This window comes from Delphinapterus leucas, chromosome X, assembly GCF_059928025.1.
Source record: "Delphinapterus leucas isolate spDelLeu-1000000601 "Yukka" chromosome X, BTC_Dleu_Yukka2, whole genome shotgun sequence".
Lineage (NCBI taxonomy): Eukaryota > Metazoa > Chordata > Mammalia > Artiodactyla > Monodontidae > Delphinapterus > Delphinapterus leucas.
In genome coordinates this window covers 86,669,510-86,675,581 of record NC_143150.1, presented here as the reverse complement: position 1 = coordinate 86,675,581, position 6,072 = coordinate 86,669,510, and the positions used below count along the sequence as shown (strand labels likewise).

Sequence of the window (6,072 nt, the reverse complement as noted above, 5' to 3'; positions counted from 1 at the left end):
CAGTTGGTGACCTGGCCAGGTCCTGAGGCCAAGAGACTCCTTCAGGCTGGAAAGCCCCAGTGGAAAAATAACAGGCCTCGGAGACAGGTGGACTTGGGTTCTAGCCCCAGATCTATTAGGAACTGGCAGTGTAATCTTGAGCATGTTCCCTTCATTTTTTGGAGCCTCAGTTTCCCCATCTCTAAAATGGAGTTGCTAGTGCTCACTGCACAGGCCTTGTTGTGAGGACCAAAAGAGGTAATAATGGGTGTACAGTCAAAGTACTGTCTAAATCCCTGTATTAATCCAGTAGGAAATGTGAAGCAAGGGAATCCAACAAACAGCCTGGAGGGTGCACAAAAAGAGGGAAAGACCGAGAGGCAGGCCTGCCCAGATGGCAGAAGCACAGAGCTCAAGAGCAAACAGGCTTCCAGCCAGCCAAGAGATTCAGACCCACATCTGCAGGATGGAGAATCTGAGAAGAATGGAATCCTAGAATTGGGGAAGACCCAGGTCATTTCATTGGGCTTTCCACCAGTTCAGGAATTATGCTTTCTCCAGCCCTCCCCGACCCCCTTGAGGCAGTCCACTGCATCACCAGACAGCCAGGTTGGAAAGTTCTTCCTGATTTATCCCAAAATTTCCCATTGCTCCTGGTTCTGCTCCCTGGAGCCACACATAATGAGGCTGCTTCCTCTGTCACAGGTTTGACCACTCTGGAAAAGTCTTCGGCAGCCAGGCTAAAGGACCACAATGCCCATACAGTCTCCCTCTGTCCCCACCCCATCATGGCCCTCTCCTGAAAAGGCCTTGCTTGGTCAGTCGACCTGGCCCCTCCCTCCAGTGTGGGGCCCCAAGCTGCACACAGTCAGTCCTCCTGGAATGGGCTCCCAGCAGCCCTGGCTGGGCAGAAGAGTCCATCTCCCCCTGGGGCAGCCCACACCAAACCTCAACTGAGGGTGCACTGCAGTGAAGCCCAGCCGAGCCCTTGAGCTGCAGCTGCTGCTCCTGGGGCCCAGCCATCTCAACCCAGCACCCCAGCCTGCTGCCTCACCACGGGGGAGTTGCAGAGAGCTGTCTCCCGGCAGATTTCCTGAGGCAGAAGGCTTCCCCACCCCCAGCCCAGCCTCCAAGAGACACTCCACTGGTTGTGGCACATGGTAGGACCAGCTGAGCAGTGAGAGGAGGGGGAAAGCTGTCCATTCGCTAGAGGACTTCAGACTTGCTCTGTAGTGGTGGCTGGATTAGTCATAGAACCATCAAATCTAAGCTGGAGGGGCCCTTAAAGAGCATTCAAGGCAGACCTTGCCTTTTAAAAAGATATGGGAGAACTGATGGCCTGAGAGAGGAAGGGACTCAGTCAAGGTCACAAAGCCAATCTGCAGCAGAACTGGAAGGGGAACCTGGGTTTCCTAACTCCCAGGTCAGTATTCTTTCCAATCCAGCAGAAGAGAAATCAGGGAGCTTTTAGGGCAGCCCTGTGAGCCTGCACGCCCTTGACTCTCTTGGCCTGACATTTATCCCGACCAGCTCACCGTGGTATCTGCATGGAAGAAGTGGACCCAGCCCATGCCCCACCAACCCAATAGATGTTGCCAAGGTGTCCCAAATAGGCAGACACACAGACCCCAGCACAGAAACTGGCACTGATCCAACAAGAGGGAAGATCTGTTGACTTCCCTTGCTGGTATGCTCTTTAATTGGGTGGTTTTTCCTTGAGGGTGGAGAGGGGGTGGTCTTTGAGGAACTAGCCAAGGGCCGGGCCTCCATCTTTGCTCCCCCGACCAGGATGTGCTGCAGTTCCCCTCAGAGGGATAAGAGCCTCCAGCAGCCATTCTGGTCCCCACCTGCCTCTCTGCGAAAGGATGGAGCTGAGGCCGCCAGAGGAGATCAGATCAGGCCTGTGCTCAGGACCCGCAGAGGAGACCCGAGGTGGGGGGGGGGCGCTTTCTTTCCCTTGGGGCTCTGATCTGACACCGTCGGAGACAATAAAAATCCCAATCGGCACATCCAAATAAAATAAATAAATGAAAAGCCATCCTCTGGCAAGGATATAGCGAGGGGGTGAAGAAGTGGAGGGGGTGATGACTGCTCCAGGCCCTCACTGGCCACGGTTTTGAGAAAGAAGAGACGCCTGCACTCATCGGGCCAACCCACTCTGGGGTAGCTAGAGAAGGGGTGTCGGCTGCACGAGGGGGACCCGGCTTCTCCCGGCAGGTTGGGACTGGAGAGAAGGACATGGAATCAGGCACCGGCTTCTTACTTTACCAGCCGTACAAGTTGGAGAGGGAACTAGCGGGGAAGAGCCAGGGAAGACAAACACGCGTTCCTTACTTTCTCTGGAGGGTTGTGGCCGGGCTGGTGCTGGTACTGGTACTGTGGCCGCCGCCGGCCCCGGGGCTGGAGCTCCTGGATGCGCCACGGCTCAGCTGGCCCCGCTCTCGTGATGGACGGGGCCCCACGCCCACCGCCGCCGAATAGCCGGATTCCTTCTCGCGGCCCGGGTGCGCTGGCCCGGCCTCCCGCCCGCCACGCTCGCGACCCAGGGCTGGGTTCTCGTGGTGCAGGTGGCACTGGGCCACGTCGCGCTCGCGGGCAGAGTAACCAGCAGTGTCCTGGAGTGGGTAGGAGGCGTCCCGCTCCTTGTCCCGATACACAGCCTCCCGGTTCTGATAGGCGCCGTCCCGGTTCGCGTAGCCCACGTCCCGGGCCGCCTGGTGGAACTGGCTCTCCCGCAGCTCGCGGTGGTGGAACTGGGTCTCGCGCAGGTTCTGGTACTGGCTCTCGCGGCTCGGGCTATCCCGCGCACCGTGGGGGTCCCGGTGCAGCTCCCCGCGGTGCAGCTGGCTCTCCTCTCTCAGGTCGCGGTTCTCCTGGGTGAGCTGGTCCAGCTGGCCCTCCAGCTCTTCGATGCGCCGCCGCTGGGTCTCCAGCAGCTGCTGCTGGCTCTCTATGATGTTGTTCAGCTCCAGCAGGTACTCCACCGCCCGGTTGGGGCTCTCGGATCCCGGGCCGCCCGGGGGACCCGACCCCGCCTCCATCCTGGCGGCCCAGGGGCAGGGGAAGGGGCAGGAGAGCCCGGTCCCCGCTCGCTCACGGCGCCACCCTCCCCCGGGCCCAGCCGGGGGAGGGGGCCGGCGGGACGCGAGGGCGCGCACCGGGCTCGAGGGCCCGGGGGCCCGGGGGGGCCCGGGAGACAGCGCTGGGGCAGGCGGCACGGGGAGCAGGAGCTGAGGCTGCCGCTGCCGCTGCCGCCGCCAACCGCCACGGCTCTCGAGGACGCGGCCCACGGCGCTCCGCCCGCTGCGGAGTCACTGCGCAGCGCGGCCGCGCGGGACCGCCCCGACCGCCGGCCCGCCCCTCGCCCCTGCCCCCACCCCGCGCGCCCGGCCCGCCCCCGAGCGTCCCACCTGCCACCGCCGCCCGCACCCGAAGCCGGACCCGCCCCAAGGCACCCGGGCCAGCCCCCTCACATTCCACCGGTCCCAGAGTCTTCCCTTAATGCAGCCTAAAGAAGCCCTCCATCCCAGTCCGTTCCAATGTCCCTTGGGTCCACCAGGCCCAAGATCCTCGTCTAAGACCTCCCAGAAAACTCCATCCCAGGCAGCTCCCAGGTCTAGGCATCACACAGACTCCCCATCCCCTGGGTCTGCCAATCCCAAGTGTCAGATTCCCCATCCCATCCAACCCCTGGACCTCCTACCTCAGGTGACCTCTCTCTAGCCCACAGCATGGGCAGTCCCAGGATCTCCCACCCCAACAAGCCCTGGGACACCCCATCACAGCCAGTCTTAGGATCAAAGCCCCATTCATTCATTCAACCCCCATTTTCTGCTCTCCTTTGGTAATGCCCACCTCCATTTACTCCATCACCTCCATCCAATGAAACTGTACCCATCTTTCAAGACTTATATGCCACCTTACTGAAGCCAGCCCTGGTCTCCCCAGCCAGAATCGCTCGCTTCCTCCACACGTCTTTTGTGGCACTTGTGGGACAAGTGGAACTCTGCTTGTCCACTTGTGTCAATAGCGCATTCGTTTTTGTTCTTGTGTCATGTCCTCTGCCAGACCAAGCTCCTTAAAGCCAGAAACATGTCTTCATTCATCTTTGTGAGCAGGTTGGGGTAGAAGAGAAAGCTTGAGTTTTACAGTCAGACAGAACTAGATTTAACTTTCATCTTCTCTCTGAACTTCCATTTCCCTATCAATAACACCTACCTCACAGGAGTGGTCTTGGGAAACAGCATGTAAAAACATTTGTCACAGAAAAGATAACACAGAAAATGGAAGAAAATATTTGCAAATGATATATCTGAATATGTAAAGAACTCTAAAAGCTCAACATCAAAAAAACAACCCATTTTTTAATGGCCAAAGGACTTTAATAGATATTTCTCCAAAGATATACAAATGACCATTAACCACATGAAAAGATGCTCAACATCATTAGCCATCAGGGGAATGCAGATCAAAACCACAATGAGCTTTCCATACGTAACTTAAAGGGAATCTTTCACAATGTCCAGAGCCCTTGATATCCTGAGATGAAGGAGGATGTCCTTAAATTCCTTGCAGCAGGAACCCACTTAGGTGGCACCAACCTTGACTTCAAATGGAACAGTATGTCTACAAAAGGCAAAGTGATGGTATCTACATCACAAATCTAAAGAGAAGCTTCTGCTGGTGACTCGTGCCACTGAAAACCCAGCTGATGTCAGTGTCATATCTTCCAGGAATACTGGCCAGCAAGCTGTGCTGAAGTTCGCTGCTGCCACCAGGGCCACTCCTATTGCTGGCCGCTTCACTCCTGGAATCTTCGTTAACAAGATCCAGGCAGCCTTCCGTGAGCCACAACTTCCAGTGGTCACTGATCCCACCGCTGACCACCAGCCTCTCACAGAGGTGTCTTATGTTAACCTGCCCACCATTGCTCTGTGTGACACAGATTCTCTGTGCCACGTGGACGCTGCTACCCCATGCAACAACAAAGGAGCCCACTCAGTGGGTCTGATGTGGATGCTGGCCTGGGAAGTACCATGCATATGTGACACCATCTCCCATGAGCACCCACTGGAGGTCATGCCTGATCTCTGCTTCTACAGAGACCCTAAAGAGATCGAAAAGGATAAACAGGCCACTGCTGGAAAGATGTGACCGTGGAAGAATTTCAGAGTGAATGGACTGCTCCAGCTCCTGAGTTTACTGCTACTCAACCTGAGGTCACAGGCTGGTCTGATAGTATGTTGGTGCCCTCTGTGACTATCCAGCCGTTCTCTGCTGAAGATTGGAGCACTCAGCCCACCACTGAAGACTGCTCCCAATGCTCAGGCCACTGAATGGGTAGGAATGACCACTGGGTAGTTTGAAGCTGTTCTTCCATAGGCTCTTAAACAGAAAATGGAAATAAAGTTGTTGAAAAATAAACATCAGTTTCTTAAAACACACACATACAGATGCCACTTCACACCCACTATGATAGTTAAAACAAAAAGGACAGACAAGGAGAAGTATTGGTGAACCTGTGGAGCGATTGCTGGTAGGAATGTAAAATGGTTCAGTTGCTTTGGAAAACAGTTTGGAAGTTTCTCAAAATGTTAAACATAGGGTTACCATATGACCCAGGAATCCACTCCTAGGAATATACCCAAGGGAAATGAAAAGTGTTTACACGAAAACTTATACATGAATGTTCATAGCAGCATTATTCATAATAGCCAAAAAGTGGAAACAATTAAATGTTCATCTGTTGATGAATGGGTAAACAAAATGTGGTATATTTACACAGTGGAATATTGTTCAGCCATAAAAAGGAATGAAGTTCCAAAACATATAAACAGCCCATCCAACTCAATGTCAAAAAAGCGAAATAATTTTTTAAACGGGCAGAAGACCTGAATAGACATTTTCCCAAAGAAGATGTACAGATGGCCAACAGGCACATGAAAAGATGCTCAACGTCCCTAATCATCAGAGAAATGCAAATCAAAACCACAATGAGATGTCACCTCACACCTGTCATAATGGCTATCATCAAAAAGACCACAAATAACAAGTGTTGATGAGGATGTGAAGAAAAGGGAACCCTAGTATAAT

The 6,072-nt window shown here is 54.5% G+C and overlaps 1 pseudogene; it reads left to right on the top strand.

Annotated features, from left to right (window-relative positions):
- Window positions 1-1,844: 1,844 nt before the first annotated feature.
- On the top strand, window positions 1,845-5,340 carry LOC149744317 (small ribosomal subunit protein uS2 pseudogene; annotated as a pseudogene).
- Window positions 5,341-6,072: the final 732 nt, after the last annotated feature.